The sequence below is a fragment of the Setaria italica genome, chromosome III (assembly GCF_000263155.2).
Source record: "Setaria italica strain Yugu1 chromosome III, Setaria_italica_v2.0, whole genome shotgun sequence".
Lineage (NCBI taxonomy): Eukaryota > Viridiplantae > Streptophyta > Magnoliopsida > Poales > Poaceae > Setaria > Setaria italica.
In genome coordinates, this window is record NC_028452.1 from 40,030,570 (window position 1) to 40,050,292 (window position 19,723).

Genomic DNA, 19,723 nt, shown 5'->3' on the forward strand with positions numbered 1-19,723 from the left:
TCGGAAATGCTTATACCCTTCATCCTTTAATGAAATCTTCCTGGTGATCTGCCTTACTTCCTCATCTCCTAACTGGGCTGACCCAATTTGGTCTTCTAGAACAGACTCAAGAGATATGTGGCCGAGGGTTACATGGGAAACAATTTCCAAACTGAGTTTTCCCATCTCATGACATAGAGTCTCGGTGAAGGTTGTTGCCGACAAGCAGTTGCAACCGGTCTTGCGACTAAGAGCATCGGCCACCACATTGGCCTTGCCGGGATGATAGTGAACTTCCAAATCATAGTCCTTTATCAACTCCAACCATCTTCTCTGGCGCATATTGAGGTCGGCTTGAGTAAAGATGTACTTGAGGCTCTTGTGGTCGGTGTAGATGTTGCAGTGAGTGCCCATCAGATAGTGTCTCCATATTTTTAAGGCATGAATCATGGCTGCCAACTCAAGATCATGGGTCGGGTAGCTCAGCTCATGAGGTCGTAACGCCCGTGAGGCATAGGCAATGACTCGGTTGTCTTGCATAAGAACACACCCAAGTCCAGTGCTAGAGGCGTCACAGTATACGTCATATGGCCTAGAGGGGTCGGGTTGGGCCAAAACCGGGGCTGTGGTCAGCAAGTGCTTCAGGGTGTTGAAGGCTTCCTCACACTTGTCGCTCCACACGAATCTGACCTCTTTCTTCAGCAGCTCTGTCATCGGCTTAGCTATCTTGGAGAAGTCGGGTATGAAACGCCGATAGTAGCCTGCTAGTCCAAGGAAACTTCGGATCTGGTGCACTGAGGCGGGCGGTTTCCAGTCCATGACTTCCTGCACCTTGCTGGGATCGACGGCTATGCCATTCCGAGAGATAGTGTGTCCCAAGAACTTGACACTATCTAACCAGAATTCACACTTGGAGAACTTGGCATAGAGTTGGTGATCTCTTAGCCGTTGGAGAACTGCACGAAGATGATCGGCATGTTCTTCTTCGCTCCTCGAGTACACTAGGATATCATCAATGAACACCACCACAAACTTGTCCAGCTCGGGCATGAATACCGAGTTCATGAGGTACATGAAATAGGCGGGTGCATTGGTGAGTCCAAAGGACATGACCAGGTACTCGTATAGTCCATATCTGGTAGAGAAGGCTGTCTTGGGTATGTCGCAGGGTCGGATCTTGATTTGGTGATAACCAGAACGAAGATCGATCTTGGAGAACACTTTTGCTCCGGCTAACTGATCAAACAAGACATCAATGCGTGGCAGTGGGTACTTGTTCTTGATGGTCACAGCATTGAGGGGTCGGTAGTCCACACACATGCGTAGACTGCCATCCTTCTTCTTCACAAACAGGGCAGGGCAACCCTAAGATGATGTGCTAGGTCGGATGAAGCCTTTTTCTAACAGATCATGCAATTGGATCTTCAACTCGGCTAACTCAGCAGGTGGCATCCGATAGGGTCTCTTAGATATCGGTGCGGTGCCAGGGATTAACTCTATGGAAAACTCCACCTCTCTATCAGGTGGCATACCAAGCAAGTCTTTCGGAAACACATCAGGGTACTCACAGGTAACATGGAGGCTTTCTAGACGGGCTCCCGACAGAGGGTATGCACAAGGAAGGGCAGACTCAGGATGGGTCAAGGATATGGCAGAACTGCCATGGAAGGGTGAGTTGATGTAGAGAGATCGGGCTGCTGTATCTAGAACCACGTGATGTCGGGCCATCCAATCCATACCAAGGATGACATCTATGCCTTCTAGGTCAAGGATGATAAGGTTTTCCTTGAAGAGGGTCGGGCCTAGCTGGAGAGGTACAAGAGTAACAATCTGGTCCGATGCTATCTTCCCTCCAGGAGTGGCGATCACATAAGGTTCCTTAGTGTGACCGACATCCAGCTCACATCTGTCCCTAGCCTTACTCCCGATAAAGCTATGAGAGGCTCCCGAATCAAACAACACAACAACAGCTTGATTTAGAACAAGGAAAGTACCCGTCATTACTGGCGCACCTTCGGGGAATTCGGTCAAGCTAGTGTAGTTGAGTCGGCCTTGTGGGACTTGCACCTTGGGCCTTCTTCCTCTGGCTGCCATGGGGTTCTGACCTTGATGCTGATGCTTGTTCCTGGGGCAGTCCTTTGCAAAATGCCCTTCGTTGCCGCAGGTAAAACAGCGGCTATTAGCTGCAGGGTGGGGTGGTGTTGGTAGGGTCGGCCGGGGCACCTGTGGTTGGAAGCCGGGGAAACGGGGCGCTGCTGCTGGTGGGGGTCGGGCAATCCACCTTCCTGACTGTTGGGGTCGGTCGGGGGCTTGTGGAGAAACCATCTGCAGCCTTCGGGTGGGCTGATTCGGAAATGCCACGGAGGCTTTCCTCTTCTGGTCGGCTTTGAGAGCTTGCATGCAATCCTCTTGAGAGATGGCCAGATTGACCAACTCATTGTAGGTGTCCACCTTGATGGGGTTCAACCTTTCCCTGAGCTCCAAGCTCAGCCCTCGGCGGAATCGGTCCCGCTTCTTCTCATCTGTGTCCGCATGGTAGCCGGCATAACGGCATAGGTCGTTGAAAGCTTGAGCGTAGTGTAGCACATCTCGGGTTCCCTGGGTAAGGGCCAGGAACTCGTTGAGCTTGCGCTCCAAGAGACCTTCTGGAATGTGATGCGCTTTGAACGCTGTCTTGAACTCATTCCAACTGACCACATGGCCAGCCGGCAGCATGGCATGGTAGTGATCCCACCAAAGCCGCGCGGAGCCACGCAGCTGTTGAGCTGCAAATCGAGCCTTGTTGTTGTCGGGGCATGGGGCGGTGAGAAGCTGAAACTTGGATTTGATCGTACGAACCCAGGCGTCAGCGTCGAGCGGTTCTTGTGTCTTTTGGAACAAAGGGGGCTGTGTCCCCAGAAAGTCCTCATACCGAGCGATATGCGGCTGCTGCTGAGCCCTTCCACCATGGGGCTGTTGCTGTTGCCCTTGTACAAGATGCCTTAGCAGCTCAGTGTGAGTTGCTAGGATTGCCTCCAGTGGAGATCAGGGCGGGGGTGGGGGAAGATCCTGTCGATGTTCGCTACTGCCGGGCACAGAACCAGACCTGGTGCGATGCGCCATCTGCAAGAGTTAGCGTTCCATCAAATTCACAATCTTAGAAGCGCTCCAACAGATGGAACGTACAAGTTAAATCCTCCGATGCAACTTTTGCTGATAGTGCAACACACATCCTTATAAGGGAAAAATACACTTTTCTCATTCTTATATTTGTTAGCGTCTATCTTAGCCTTGTACTCAACTTCGGGCGAATCATACCCTACCCAGACTCCTATAATCCAACTCAAGCCAAGGGGTCGGGCTAGGCGATCCTCCCGAGAAAAAGGGTCGGCAACGATCCATACTTAAAAAGGGTCGGGCGAGGTGGAAACTGCCTCGAAGGGTCGGCGCACCCGATCTCACGAACCGGGGTCGGCCACTGAACAGACTCCCAGAAAAAAGCGTGTGGTCGCGGCGCCACTCATTTTAGCTTAGCATTCCAACACTTTACAAAGGTTAAAGACCAGGCACCAGGATTGACTCTATACACAGCGGTGTTCCAACACAGGGAGTACTCGACTCAAGGCTAACCTATTACAATCCTTCCAAAATTTAGGCTGCCGAGGAGTACAACAAAAGAATAATTCCCCGGGAACTCTTAATCTATGTGACGACCGACCCCTAATCTTTCGGGTTAACCTTAATCCTAGCCCTGGATCTTAGTCATCTGCCTTGTTTTGCCGCGCCTGAGTGTGCTCAGCCTTCCGCCCGATCCCGACCCCTGAGACCCGACCCCTCCCCGCTTCCGACACCGGCTCACCCAGCTCACCGTCGGATCCTTCTAGGTCTCCCTCAAACGTCCGTTCTATCCGCCCGGTGGACCCGCGAGATCTTTTCCCCAGCTCTTCCGCGACAGGCGCACTCGAGTTGCATGCCCGCTTCAGAGTCTCCCCGCCGCGTGGCTCATCTTCTCCGACGCCGCCGCTCAGTTTTGTCTCTGGCTCGCGACCAAGTGGATCCTCGCGCCCCCTTCCCCAATGGCGTCGCAAGCCCTCTGCCACCTTTCTGCAGAGCCTCGCCTCTCGCGCCCATCATCACACCGCCAGATCCCGGCCGAAGAGCCCGATGTCGCCCGTCTTTTCCGTCACTTCGAACACAGTCGCGCTGCCCGGTCTTCGCTACCCGATGATTCCTCCTCTGCCAACCCCGACCACGGCAGCGACAGCTCCTTTTTCCCGCCCCGTCAGAAGCCGCCCCGACAGAGTGTTGTTTCGCGCTCGCCCGCACAGCAACAGCCTGCCTGTCTTCTCACCTGTGCGCCCTTGGTTCTAGCGCCGTTAAACCGGTCGCTTCTATCAAATCTTCCGCACGGCGACGCCCGCCTCCGCCAAATCTCAACCACCGGCATACCCGCTCCTGTGCCGCCCTGACGGCAGAACCCAATGACCGCTGGCGTCATCCCCGAGTCCTGCACCACCGCCCTCGTCGCTCAATCGCCGCCCCGGCAGAGCACTCCATTGCTTCTCCCCGGCCTTCGTGCCGCTTCCTCCTCTCTCGCTCCCGCGCCGCTTCCCTTCCCCGTTCCAGCAGCTATAAAAGGAATGCACCAGCCGCCGGAGTTCCCTCCGCCCTTGTTGCCTTCCGCCATTCTCTCGCTCCCTGCTCAAGCTCCTAGCGCCACACGCCAAGTTCCTTGAGGAACTCTTCTCTCAGCTTCTCCCTCAGTTTTCTCCAAGTCACCCAGCCGCTTGCTCCTCCGTGCTGCATAAAAGCTTACCTGTGATCTGCAAGAAGCATCACCGCCGCTGGAGCATTGCCGGTCTTAGCCGTTGTTCAAAGCTTTAGCCCCTCCTCCCAAGTCTGCCTCTTCCCGACCCCAAGCTTTCCTTTCAGGAAGAAGGTAAGCTGCCGACCCCAGTCCACCTCGCCCGACCCCTCCTATCCGCCCGACCCCGGTTCCGTCTCGCCCGACCCTATCTGTCCCGCCGACCCTTATCCGCCTCGCCCGAGGGCTCGACTGTGATCTTTTTCTTCAACCCGAGGATATATGTGTAAAACTTAGGAACCCTCCAGCGCTTGCGTATGAGGATCCCTAGTATGCCCCATCCTCTAGTTCAAGGATCAGATCATCAGTTTCCTTTCCGACCCTTGCCTCTTGATCTTCACCAGCTCCCTTGAACCTCCCCACCCTCCTGCTCTTAGTCACGAGTTTCTGGGCTCAGGCGAGCACGTGTTGCTGTGAAATAACCGTCTATGACTAACTCTTGCATTGCATTCGTGTAGAGCTGCGCCTCGCCGACGGCTTCTACGAGCTACACCCGGCGCCAGAAGACGAAGCTGAAGCTGAGCTCCTGCCCGCTGACGCCGAAGTCGCCCCCGAAGTCGAGCAGTTTCATTCCTCTTTGCTCGAAGGCAAGCCCCGGTTGCATGAAAACCCTGTGTTGTTTCCAAACTTGCGCATGCCTTCTGTAACATGCTTGTGCATTTACGTATAGGAGTTGTTTGAAACCCTAGATGCATGACTTAGTTATCCCCATGATCTGAGCACGAGCTGTTCGACCGAGTAGCTGCTTGCTTAACTAGGAGACGATAAAAGCCGAGTGATTCCCTGTCACTCGCGAGTTGTAGGAGTTGCATGTCTAACCTTCTGTTACAACTATAAGGATGATGGACGGGGCAGGGTTTTGGTAACTCTTTGGTGGACGGATGGTCGCCCCATCTGTCTGTGAAAACTTGCTAAGGCCCGACAGTGGTGGTGTTCGTGATCAAGTGTTTGAAAGTACTAGCCTCATACTTAGTATGGGATGAGGAAGCCTAGTACCGGATTGAACCTAGACGTGAGCGGTCGCCCCATTGTTCTTGGAACGGAGTTTCCCCTGCTGGATGTCGCACGTGGTGGCATGCGTGGTCACAGAACGGTAGAGGCCGGATCTGTGGAACCTTGCACCAAAGGAAATGGGCCCGACACGGGTTAGGGGATTGATGGGGAAGGCCGACACAGGAAGCGACCTCCGGGTGCGTGGATGTCGTGAGGCTAGGTTCACCATGCATGGTTAAAGAACTCGAATCGATTCGTTTGCCTCTCACAATTTTAGACTGCTTGATCGCTATGCTACCCTGAGTAAGAAAGAAATATGATGATGACATGGTTTTGTTGGTGATATATATATATATATATACCTTTTGGTTGGTTCTATGTTTGCTTAGGGTAAGTTGCTAACTTAGACCGGATAATGAACTTAGAACCTGAGCTAAAATTTGAAAATAGGGTTTTACTTAGTGTTTTTTTTTGTTTGGCAAACAAACCCCTCAGCCAAAGAGCCTTGCATGTCTAGAAGTGGTGGAGTAGTTACCCCAGTCGGTTAAGTCTTGTTGAGCTTAGTAGCTCAGCCTTGTTGTGGCTTCCTTTTTCAGGTGAAGTTGCTGCCTCTGAGCCTCCTCCTGTTGGCACTTGGCCGCCCCAACTCCCTCCGGGTTGGACGGTCGAGTGGGATCCCTCCTCGGACGGCGAGGAGAGGGATCAGTGATGTCCCAGTTGGCCTCACCAGGGATGTCCGACCCCGACGATTGCTTCCGCTAGTGGTTTTACCTTCTGTTGTTTTCTTTTGAACCTTGTAAAACTCTGATGTTGGTTTTTATGGCCGAACTAAATGGTTAAATTGTTGAACTCAATGGACTCGTGGTATTCTCTGGAACCACTCACCTTCATGTGAGTTTGCTAACTCGATCCTGTTCAAGTGGTTAATCGGATGAAATCTGACGGCACTTCGTGTTAAGTTGGCTTAGGCATGGGTGTCGCATGTTAGGCGGCTTAACCCTGTTTAATCAAGCTAATCCGAAGTGGATCCGCCACAGCTGGCATCAGAGCCGTTTTTAGCAGTACAGAGAACACAACAAGCCCTAACACTTCTTTGAAAAGATAAAAGTTGCAAGAAACTTTTTGAAAAATCTTGTACGATCGTTAAGGATGGTTTTAGTGCGAGAGGCCCTAGGGGATTTTGGGGTTGTTTTAGGTGACTAATAATTACTTGGTTATCTTGCTAACCCTTCCAGCACTTCGCCACATCTATCATACGTGTGCCGAGTTCCGCATTGCGAGCATGCGAAGGTTGATAGGGAGTTCTATTCAAAGGACCCTATCATCGTGGTTGTTTTCGCCCACGTCTATCACACGTGCGCAGGTTCCGTATGTACTTCATACGAAGGTTGGTACGGTTCGATTCCAACGAACCTATCAGCACGGTTGGTTCGCCACGTTTGTCATACATGTGCTGATTCCGCATCACGAGTATACAAAGGGTTATATGGTTCCATTCAAAGGGAACCTATATCCACGGTTGAGTGCTGTCCATGCAGCCTTATACGCATGGGTGCCGTTCCTATAGTGAGCGGTAATGTTTGGGAACGCTTTCGTGGGTGCTGGCACGAAAGGTTCGTGTGTTGGTGTTTTCTGCAGGTACGCTAACCGCGTTCGTTTAGGAGACGTTGTTAGAACCGACTAGCTATTATAGGGAGAGACGTAATTGTTGCTTTGTCACCGGCACTGACCGCGTAAGACCCAAAGTTTCGGGCAGTTGTTTTTGGTTAAGTGTAAGGTAGGCCGTGCATGCGTCATAACCAGAAAGCTGTAAGGTTTCCTTCTCAACAGCAACCTTGTTCGGAGGAGTTCTTTTCGGATATAAGGATTTCTAGTTTCTTTCAGTTGCTCTCGGTTACAACTGAATGCTTCTCTATCCGACCCCTGACCTGACCCTTGGAGTCTATCTCACGTGGTTTCGGTTTCTTGGTTCCAGATGGCTGTTCCCGGGCATGTTCTATTTGGAGCGGATGGTACTTTCCAGTCGACCTGTCTGCATTTCGAGGGATTTCCCGCGATTCTGTGGGACACGTTGAAGTGGTTTGGGTACCAGTCCCCACCCTTGTATGCCGGACGGCTATATCTGGAGCAGGGTATCCAGACGTGCCAAGTGCAGGCGGTGGTACCTCCTGAGGACACTTGGGAGTCTGCCGCCCTCCAGCTTCTCACCCAGTTCTGCCAGCTGCATCCCCTGGAAATCACGCTCGACCCAATTGGCCTATTCCCCGTCAGGAACCGGCTGGACCCGGCATGGCTCGACCGCATCAGGAATATTGAGGTGCTAGCCACCACATACGCCATGTTCACCATCTCCACCAATGTCAGGTGCATGGCAGCCCTTTACCGGCTGATCGAGCTTCAAGGGAGAGCTATGACCCTCTTCGCCCGGACCGCAGCGAATGCTCACGGGTACCTCCAGTCAGCAAGGAGAGATATGGTAGGCCAAACCTACCAGCTTATTCAACGGGGTATCCAGATCCACGACATGCAAGACCGGATCTCCGAGCTTGAAGGAGAAGTCGCCGACCTAGTGGATGGCATGATTGAGCTGTCGGAGGAGAAGATGGAGATGGAAATGGAGCTGGCAGTTGCCAATGCCCATTTGGAGGAGCATCAAGCTGAGCTCGATGATATGCATGCCCTCAACATGCAGCTCGAAGCTCAAGAGGACCCTGAGGAAGACGAAGGAGCGTTCAGCATGGATATCGAGGAAGATGGCGCCCCTTCTCCTACTCATAGTGTCCATTTGTAGATTAAAAGTTCTCAGGGAATCATTCTTTTGTTGTACTCCTCGGCAGCCTAAATTTTGGAAAGATTGTAATAGGTTAGCCTTGAGCCGAGTACCCCCTGTGTTGGAACACCGCTGTATATAAAGTCAATTCTGGTGCCTGGCTTTTTCACCCTTGCAAAGTGTTGGAATGCTAGGCTAAGTGAGTTGCGCCGTGACCATATGCTATTTTCTGGGAGCCTGTTCAGTTGGCCGACCTCGGTTCATGTGATCGGGTGCGCCGACCCTTCGAGGCCATTTCCGCCTCGTCCGACCCTTTTTAAGTATGGATTGTTGCCAACCCTTTTTCTCGGGAAGATCGCCTAGCCCGACCCCTTGGGCTTGAGTTGGACTGTGGGAGTCTGGGTAGGACGTGAATCGCCCGAAGTTGAGTACCAGGTCAAGATAAATGTTATCTACAATGAGAATGAGAAAAGTGTGTTTTCCTCTATGAGGACGTGTGTTGCATTATCGGCAGGAGTTGCATTGGAGAATTTAACTTATGCGTTCCAATTGATGGAGTATTTCTAAGGTTATGAATTTAATAGAACGCTAACTCTTGCAGATGGTGCATCGCACCAGGTGTGGTTCTGTGCCCGGCAGTAGCGAACAACGACAGGATCTTCCCCCACCCCCGCCCTCATCGCCACTGGAGGCAATCCTAGCAACTCAAACGGAGCTGCTACGGCATCTTGTACAAGGGCAACATCAACAGCCCCATGGTGGAAGGGCTCAGCAGCAGCCGCATATCGCTCGGTATGAGGACTTTCTGGGGACATAGCCCCCTTTGTTCCAAAAGACACAAGAACCGCTCGACGCTGACGCCTGGGTTCGTACGATCGAATCCAAGTTTGAGCTTCTCACCGCCCCATGCCCCGACAACAACAAGGCTCGGTTTGCAGCTTAACAGCTGCGCGGCTCCGCGCGGCTTTGGTGGGATCACTACCATGCTTGCTGCCGGCTGGCCATGTGGTCAGTTGGAATGAGTTCAAGACGGCGTTCAAGGCGCATCATATTCCAAAAGGTCTCCTGGAGCGCAAGCTCAATGAGTTTCTGGCCCTTACCCAAGGAACCCGAGATGTGCTGCACTACGCTCAAGCTTTCAACGACCTGTGCCGTTATGCCGGCTACCATGCGGACACAGATGAGAAGAAGCGGGACCGATTCCGCCGAGGACTGAGCTTGGAGCTCAGGGAAAGGTTGAACCCCATCAAGGTGGACACCTACAATGAGTTGGTCAATCTGGCCATCTCTCAAGAGGATTGTATGCAAGCTCTCAAAGCCGACCAGAAGAGGAAAGCCTCCGTGGCATTTCCGAGTCAGCCCACCCGAAGGTTGCGGATGGTTCCTTCACCAGCCCCCGGCCGACCCCAACAGTCAGGAAGGTGGATTGCCCGACCCCCGCCAGTAATAGCGCCTCGTTTTCCAGGCTTCCGACCGCAGGTGCCCCGGCCGACCCTGCCAACACCACCCCGCCCTGCAGCTAGTAGCCGTTGTTTTACCTGCGGCAATGAAGGGCATTTTACAAAGGACTACCCCCGGAACAAGCAGCAGCACCAAAGTCAGAACCCCATGGCAGCCAGAGGAAGGAGACCCAAGGTGCAAGTTCGACAAGGCCGACTCAACTACCCCAGCTTGACCGAGCTCCCCGAAGGTGCGCCAGTAATGACGGGTACTTTCCTTGTTTTAAATCAAGCTGTTGTTGTGTTGTTTGATTCGGGAGCCTCTCATAGCTTTATCGGGAGTAAGGTTAGGGAAAGATGTGAGCTGGATGTCGGTCACACTAAGGAACCTTATGTGATCGCCACTCCTGGAGGAAAGATACCATCGGATCATATTGTTACTCTTGTACCTCTCCAGCTAGGTCCAACCCTCTTCAAGGAAAACCTTATCATCCTTGGCCTAGAAGGCATAGATGTCATCCTTGGTATGGATTGGATGGCCCAACATCACGTGGTTCTAGATACAGCAGCCCGATCTCTCTACATCAGCTCACCCTCCCATGGCAGTTCTACCCTATCTTTGACACCTCCTGAGTCTGCACTTCCTTGTGCCTACCCTCTATCGGGAGCCTGTCTAGAAAGCCTCCCTGTTATATGTGAGTACCCTGACGTGTTTCCGGAAGACTTGCCTGGTATGCCACCTGATAGAGAAGTGGAGTTTTCCATAGAGTTGATCCCTGGCACAGCACCAATATCTAAGAGGCCCTATCGGATGCCACCCGCTGAGTTAGTCGAGTTGAAGACCCAGTTGCATGACCTGTTGGAAAAAGGCTTCATCCGACCTAGCACATCATCTTGGGGTTGCCCTGCCCTGTTTGTGAAAAAGAAGGATGGCAGTCTACGTATGTGTGTGGATTACCGACCCCTCAATGCTGTGACCGTCAAGAACAAGTACCCACTGCCACGCATTGATGTCTTGTTTGATCAGTTAGCCGGAGCAAAAGTGTTCTCCAAGATCGATCTTCGTTCTGGGTATCACCAAATCAAGATCCGACCCTGCGACATACCCAAGACAACCTTCTCTACCAGATATGGACTATATGAGTACCTGGTCATGTCCTTTGGACTCACCAATGCACCCGCCTATTTCATGTACCTCATGAACTCGGTATTCATGCCCGAGCTGGACAAGTTTGTGGTGGTGTTCATTGATGATATCCTAGTGTACTCGAAGAGCGAAGAAGAGCATGCCGATCATCTGCATGTAGTTCTTCAACGGCTAAGAGATCACCAACTCTATGCCAAGTTCTCCAAGTGTGAGTTTTGGTTAGATAGTGTCAAGTTTTTGGGACACACTATTTCCAAGGATGGTATATCCGTCGATCCCAGCAAGGTGCAGGAAGTCATGGAATGGAAGTGTCCTGCCTCAGTGCACCAGATCAGAAGTTTCCTTGGACTGGCAGGCTACTATCGGCATTTCATCTTGGGTTTCTCTAAGATAGCTAAGCCGATGACTGAGTTGTTGAAGAAAGAGGTCAAATTTGTGTGGGACGACAAGTGTGAAGAAGCCTTCAAGACCCTGAAGCACCTGCTGACCACCGCCCCAGTTTTGGCTCAGCCCGACCCTTCTAGGTCGTTTGATGTGTACTGTGACGCCTCCGGCACTGGACTCGGGTGTGTTCTTATGCAAGACAACCGAGTCATTGCCTACGCCTCACGAGCACTGCGACCTCATGAGCTAAGCTACCCAACCCATGACCTTGAGCTAGCAGCAGTGATACATGCCTTGAAGATATGGAGACACTACCTAATGGGAACCCACTGCAACATCTACACCGACCACAAGAGCCTCAAGTACATCTTCACTCAAGCCGACCTCAACATGCGCCAGAGAAGATGGTTGGAGTTGATAAAGGACTATGATTTGAAAGTTCACTATCATCCCGGCAAAGCCAATGTGGTAGCCGATGCCCTTAGTCGCAAATACCGTTGCAACTGCTTGTTAGCAACAGCTTTCACCAAGACTCTATGTCACGAGATGGGAAAACTCAGTCTGGAGATTATTCCTCATGGAAACCTCAGCCACATCACCCTTGACTCAGTTTTGGAAGACCAAATCCGGTCAGCACAAGTAAAGGATAAGGAAATAAGGCGGATCATCCGGAAGATCTCAGTAAAGGATGAAGGATATAAGCAATTCTTGCAGGACAAAACTGGAGGTGTGCATTATGGAAACCGACTAGTTGTACCAGCCAACCCCGAGCTGAGGAAGCAAATCCTAGATGAAGCTCATCTCTCCAAGTTCTCAATCCATCCTAGCAGCAATAAGATGTACCATGATCTCCGTCAAACCTTTTGGTGGAGTGGAATGAAACCGGAGATAGCCCGGTATGTTTCAGAATGTGACACCTGTCAACGCGTCAAGGCCAGTCATTTAAAGGTAGCAGGTACCCTGCAGCCGCTACCTATTCCCTCTTGGAAATGGGAAGACATCAGCATGGATTTCATAGTTGGATTGCCCCTTACATCCCAGTGATATGATTCCATCTGGGTTATAGTGGACCATTTGACCAAGACCGCACATTTCCTTCCTGTCCGCACCACCTACACAGTCAAGCAGTATGCAGAGTTGTACCTCGACTGCATAGTTTCCCTACACGGTGTACCCAAGACCATCGTCTCTGATCGAGGAGTTCAGTTTGTGGCACGCTTTTGGGAACAACTACAAGCATCCATGGGCACTAAGCTCATCCGAAGCTCAATATATCATCCTCAAACCAATGGCCAAACCGAGAGAGTCAATCAGATCCTCGAAGACATGTTAAGAGCTTGTGTCATCCACTATGACAAGAGTTGGGACAAGTGCCTGCCCTTAGCAGAATTCTCCTACAACAACAGCTACCAGGCCAGTTTGAAGATGGCGCCGTTCGTAGCCCTGTATGGCCGGAGATGCCGGACACCCTTGAATTGGTCCCAAACAGGAGAAAGACAGGTCTATGGCCCTGATTTAGTGGCAGAAGCTGAAGAGCAAGTAAAGGTAATCCAAGCCAATCTCAAGGCTGCCCAATCTCGACAAAAGAGTTACTCCAACCGGCGGAGAAGACCCCTGCAGTTCCACCTTGGTGATCATGTGTATCTTCGAGTCTCCCCGACCAAAGGAGTACAACGGTTTGGAGTAAAAGGCAAGTTAGCTCCCCGTTACATTGGCCCTTATGAGATTGTGGAGATATGCGGACCCGTTGCTTACAGGATCCAACTTCCAGAACAGCTATCGGCCATACACGATGTTTTCCATGTGTCTCAACTGAAGAAATGTGTCCGAGTTCCAGCAGAAATCTTAGAGCAAGAACAGCTTCAGGTAGAGCCCGACCTGACCTACGCCGAGTACCCAGATCGGATTCTTGACCAGAAGGAGAGGCATACCCGGCGCCAAGTGGTAAGGATGTACAAGATTCTCTGGAGAAATCACACCGAAGATGAAGCAACATGGGAAACGGACGAGTATCTGAACAAGCGCTTCCCAGGTTTTCTATCTCGTCAAGGAGGTAAAAACGGCACTCCGCTTTTGATGCCTGAATCTCGGGACGAGATTCTTTTTAAGAGGGGTAGGCTGTGACGACTGACCCCTAATCTTCCGGGTTAACCTTAATCCTAACCCTGGATCTTAGTCATCTGCCTTGTTTTGCCGCGCCTGAGTGCTCAGCCTTCCGCCCGATCCCGACCCCTGAGACCCGACCCCTCCCCGCTTCGCTCCGCTTCCGACCCCGGCTCACCCAGCTCACCGTCGGATCCTTCTAGGTCTCCCTCAAACGTCCGTTCTATCCACCCGGTGGACCCGCGAGATCTTTTCCCCAGCTCTTCCGCGACAGGCGCACTCGAGTTGCATGCCCGCTTCAGAGTCTCTCCGCCGCGTGGCTCATCTTCTCCGACGCCGCCGCTCAGTTTTGTCTCTGGCTCGCGACCGAGTGGATCCTCGCGCCCCCTTCCCCAATGGCGTCGCAAGCCCTCTGCCACCTTTCTGCAGAGCCTCGCCTCCCGCGCCCATCATCACACCGCCAGATCCCGGCCGCAGAGCCCGATGTCGCCCGTCTTTTCCGTCACTTCGAACACAGTCGCGCCGCCCGGTCTTCGCTACAAGATGATTCCTCCTCCGCCAACCCCGACCACGGCAGCGACAGCTCCTTTTTCCCGCCCCATCAGAAGCCGCCCCGACAGAGTGTTGTTTCATGCTCGCCCGCGCAGCAGCAGCCTGCCTGTCTTCTCACCTGTGCGCCCTCGGTTCTAGCACCGTTAAACCGGTCGCTTCTATCAAATCTTCCGCACGGCGACGCCCGCCTCCGCCAAATCTCAACCACCGGCATACCCGCTCCTGCGCCGCCCTGACGGCAGAACCCAATGACCGCTGGCGTCATCCCCGAGTCCTGCACCACCGCCCTCGTCGCTCAATCGCCGCCCCGGCAGAGCACTCCATTGCTTCTCCCCGGCCTTCGCGTCGCTCCCTCCTCTCTCGCTCCCGCGCCGCTTCCCTTCCCTGTTCCAGTAGCTATAAAAGGAATGCACCAGCCGCCGGAGTTCCCTTCGCCCTTGTTGCCTTCCGCCATTCTCTCGCTCCCTGCTCAAGCTCCTAGCGCTACACGCCAAGTTCCTTGAGGAACTCTTCTCTCAGCTTCTCCCTCATTTTTCTCCAAGTCACCCAGCCGCTTGCTCCTCCGTGCTGCGTAAAAGCTTACCTGTGATCTGCAAGAAGCATCGCCGCCGCCGGAGCATTGCCGGTCTTAGCCGTTGTTCAAAGTTTTAGCCCCTCCTCCAAGTCTGCCTCTTCCCGACCCCAAGCTTTCCTTTCAGGAAGAAGGTAAGCTGCTGACCCTAGTCCGCCTCGCCCGACCCCTCCTATCCGCCCTACCCCGGTTCCATCTCGCCCGACCCTATCTGTCCCGCCGACCCTTATCCGCCTCGCCCGAGGGCTCGGCTGTGATCTTTTTCTTCAACCCGAGGATATATGTGTAAAACTTAGGAACCCTCCAGCGCTTGCGTATGAGGATCCCTAGTATGCCCCATCCTCTAGTTCAAGGATCAGATCATAAGTTTCCTTTCCGACCCTTGCCTCTTGATCTTCACCAGCTCCCTTGAACCTCCCCACCCTCCTGCTCTTAGTCGCGAGTTTCTGGGCTCAGGCGAGCACGTGTTGCTGTGAAATAACCGTCTATGACTAACTCTTGCATTGTATTCGTGTAGAGCTGCGCCTCGCCGACGGCTTCTACGAGCTACACCCGGCGCCAGAAGACAAAGCTGTAGCTGAGCTCCTGCCTGCTGAAGCCGAAGTCGCCCCCGAAGTCGAGCAATTTCAATCCTCTTTGCTCGAAGGCAAGCCCCGGTTGCATGAAAACCCTGTGTTGTTTCCAAACTTGCGCATGCCTTCTGTAACATGCTTGTGCATTTACGTATAGGAGTTGTTTGAAATCCTAGATGCATGACTTAGTTATCCCCATGATCTGAGCACTAGCTGTTGGACCGAGTAGCTGCTTGCTTAACTAGGAGACGGTAAAAGCCGAGTGATTCCCTGTCACTCGCGAGTTGTAGGAGTTGCATGTCTAACCTTCTGTTACAACTAAAAGGACGATGGACGGGGCAGGGTTTTGGTAACTCTTTGGTGGACGGATGGTCGCCCCGTCTGTCTATGAAAACTTGCTAAGGCCCGACAGTGGTTGTGTTCGTGATCAAGTGTTTGAAAGTATTAGCCTCATACTTAGTATGGGATGAGGAAGCCTAGTACCGGATTGAACCTAGACGTGAGCGGTCGCCCCATTGTTCTTGGAACGGAGTTTCCCCTCCTGGATGTCGCACGTGGTGGCATGCGTGGTCACAGAACGGCAGAGGCCGGGTCTGTGGAACCTTGCACCAAAGGAAATGGGCCCGACACGGGTTAGGGGATTGATGGGGAAGGCCAACACAGGAAGCGACCTCCGGGTGCGTGGATGTCGTGAGGCTAGGTTCACCATGCATGGTTAAAGAACTCGAATCGATTCGTCTGCCTCTCACAGTTTGAGACTGCTTGATCGCTATGCTACCCTGAGTAAGAAAGAAATATGATGATGACATGGTTTTGTTGGTGATATATATATATATATACACCTTTTGGTTGGTTCTATGTTTGCTTAGGGTAAGTTGCTAACTTAGACCGGATAATGAACTTAGAACCTGAGCTAAAATTTGAAAATAGGGTTTTACTTAGTGTTTTTTTTGTTTGGCAAACAAACCCCTCAACCAAAGAGCCTTGCATGTCTAGAAGTGGTGGAGTAGTTACCCCAGTCGGTTAAGTCTTGTTGAGCTTAGTAGCTCAGCCTTGTTGTGGCTTCCTTTTTCAGGTGAAGTTGCTGCCTCTGAGCCTCCTCCTGTTGGCACTTGGCCGCCCCAACTCCCTCCGGGTTGGACGGTCGAGTGGGATCCCTCCTCGGTCGGCGAGGAGAGGGATCAGTGATGTCCCAGTTGGCCTCACCAGGGATGTCCGACCCCGACGATTGCTTCCGCTAGTGGTTTTACCTTCTGTTGTTTTCTTTTGAACCTTGTAAAACTCTGATGTTGGTTTTTATGGCCGAACTAAATGGTTAAATTGTTGAACTCAATGGACTCGTGGTATTCTCTGGAACCACTCACCTTCATGTGAGTTTGCTAACTCGATCCTGTTCAAGTGGTTAGTCAGATGAAATCCGACGGCACTTCGTGTTAACTTGGCTTAGGCATGGGTGTCGCAGGTTAGGCGGCTTAACCCTGTTTAATCAAGCTAATCCGAAGTGGATCCGCCACAGCTGGCATCAGAGCCGTTTTTAGCAGTACAGAGAACACAACAAGCCCTAACACGTCTAGGTTCAATCCGGTACTAGGCTTCCTTATCCCATACTAAGTATGAGGCTAGTACTTTCAAACACTTGATCACGAACACCACCACTGTCGGGCCTTAGCAAGTTTTCAGAGACAGACGGGGCAACCATCCGTCCACCAAAGAGTTACCAAAACCCTGCCCCGCCCATCGTCCTTATAGTTGTAACAGAAGGTAGACATCCAACTCCTATAACTCGTGAGTGACAGGGAATCACTCGACTTTTACCGCTTCCTTTTTAAGCAAGCAGCTACTCGGTCCAACAACTAGTGTTCAGATCATGGGAACTAAGATATGCATCTAGGGTTCCAACAACTCCTATACGTAAATGCACAAGCATGTTACAGAAAGCATGCGCAAGTTTGGTAAAACACACAGGGTTTTCATGCAACCGGGGCTTGCCTTCGAGCAAGGAGGAAGAGAACTGCTCGACTTCTGGGGCGGCTTCGGCTTCGGAGGGCAGGAGCTCGGTTACACCGTCGTCTTCTGGCGCCGGGTGCAGCTCGTAGAAGTCGTCGGCGAGGCGCAGCTCTACACGAATGCAATGCAAGAGTTAGCATTTAGACGGTTATTTTAACAACAACACTTGCAAGTCTGAGCCCAGAAACTTGCAACAAGTGACAAGAGGGTGGGGAGGTTCAAGGGAGTTTGATGGAGATCAAGAGGTAAGGGTCGGAGGAAGGAACTTAGGATCGGATCCTTAGACTAGAGAAACAGCTGTGCTAGGGGTCCTCAGACTCAACGCTGAAGGGTCCCCAAGATTTACAGATACACCCTCGGTTCAAAGAAAAGGATACAGCCGAATCCTCGGGCGAGGCGGAGAAGGGTCGGCGGAACAAACAGGGTCGGGCGAGATGGAACTGGGGTCGGGCGGATAAGAGGGGTCGGGCGAAGCGGACAAGGGTCGGACGAGGCGGAAAGGGGTCGGACCAACGGAAGGGTCGGACGAGGCGGAAAAGGGGGCGGCAGCTTACCTTCTTCTCACGAGGAAAGCTTGGGGTCGGCAAGGAGCAGGTTCGGGCGGAGGAACTGGAACACTAAGACTTGCGGCGGAGATGTCCGACGGTGCTCCGGCGGCGGCGGTGCTTCTTGTGGATCACAAGTAAGATCCTACGCAGCACGGAGCGGCAAGCGGCAGGGTGGATCAGGGAAAGCGGTGTGGAGCGGAGAGGAGAGTTCCTCAGGGACTTAGGCTGTAGCGCTTTGAGCACGAAGTAGAGGAGCAAGGGAGATGGCAGCTAGGGCAAGGGGAAACTCCGGCGGGGCTTGCGCATTCCCTTTTATAGCTGCTGGAATAGGGAAGGGAAGCGGCGCGGGAGAGAGAAGGGGAGTGGCGCGAAGGCCGGGGAGAAGCAATGGAGTGCTCTGCCGGGGCGGCGATTGAGCGATGAGGGCAGTGGTGCAGGACTCGGGGATGACACCAGCGGTCATTGGGTTCTGTCGGCAGGGCGGCGCAGGAGCGGGTATGCCGGTGGTTGAGATTTGGCGGAGGCGGGCATCGCCGTGCGGAAGATTTGATAGAAGCGACTGGCTTAACGGCGCTAGAATCGAGGGCGCACAGGTGAGAAGACAGGCGGGCTGCTGCTGCGCGGGCGAGCGCGAAGCAACACTCTGTCAGGGCGGCTTCTGACGGGGCGGGAAAAGGAGCTATCGCTGCCGTGGTCGGGGTTGGCGGAGGAGGAATCGTCTTGTAGCGAAGACCGGGCGGCGCTACTGTGGCGAGGTGACGGAAAAGACGGGCGACATTGGGCTCTGCGACCGGGATCTGGCGATGTGATGATGGGCGCGGGAGGCGAGGCGCTGCAGAAAGGTTGCAGAGGGGCTTCCGCCGCCATTGGGGAAGGGGGCGCGAGGATCCATTCGGTCGCGAGCCAGAGACAAAACTGAGCGGCGGCGTCGGAGAAGATGAGCCACGCGGCGGGGAGACTCTGAAGCGGGCATGCAACTCGAGTGCGCCTGTCGCGGAAGATCTGGGGGAAAAAGATCTCGCGGGTCCACCGGGCGGATAGAACGGGCGTTTGAGGAAGACTTAGAAGGATCCGACGGTGAGCTGAGTTTGCCGGGGTCGGGATCGAAGCGAAGCGGGGAGGGGTCGGGTCTCAGGGGTCGAGACCGGTTGGAAGGTTGAACACTTAGGCCTGGAAAACTAAGACAGGGGATCAGGGCTCCGAGTAAGATTAACTCGGGAGATTAGGGGGCCGGTCATCACAGTAACATGTACCGACTAGAAAATCTCAATTGGCTGCCATTCAAGAAAATAAGGTCAACTTGGTCAACTGACCTGCCATCCACACAACATGGGGCAAAGATAGTGTTTGGTGGAATCCAATGTGTGCTTTTCCATCCAGACGACCACAAAGTCCAGTCTCCATCAAACAATGGGACTCAGAAACTATTATGTGCGATATGGCCAGACCCATACGTAAATTGCACGTTACTAGTTCATCAACCCATGCTCCAGCATGGATTAATAATTTTAAAAGCAATTATATTAGAAAGTTATTTATAATTAGATCCACTAATTATAAGTGTTTACTTACCATTCTCTCATTTATTTAATATTCTAACACAATACTCTTATAGATGTAAACTTATCATCCAGATTCATACTATTTTTTCACTTTACATCGCAACTCTCTGTAGAATATTTGGATAAGGGTTTACTGTAGAATATTTTCATAATGATGTTGAGTAATTTTTCTAGAAAATATAGTAGACTAATGGCTATAACTATTAGAGTCTAATGGAGTGATGTCCTGATGTTTCTAATTTTTATTAGAATT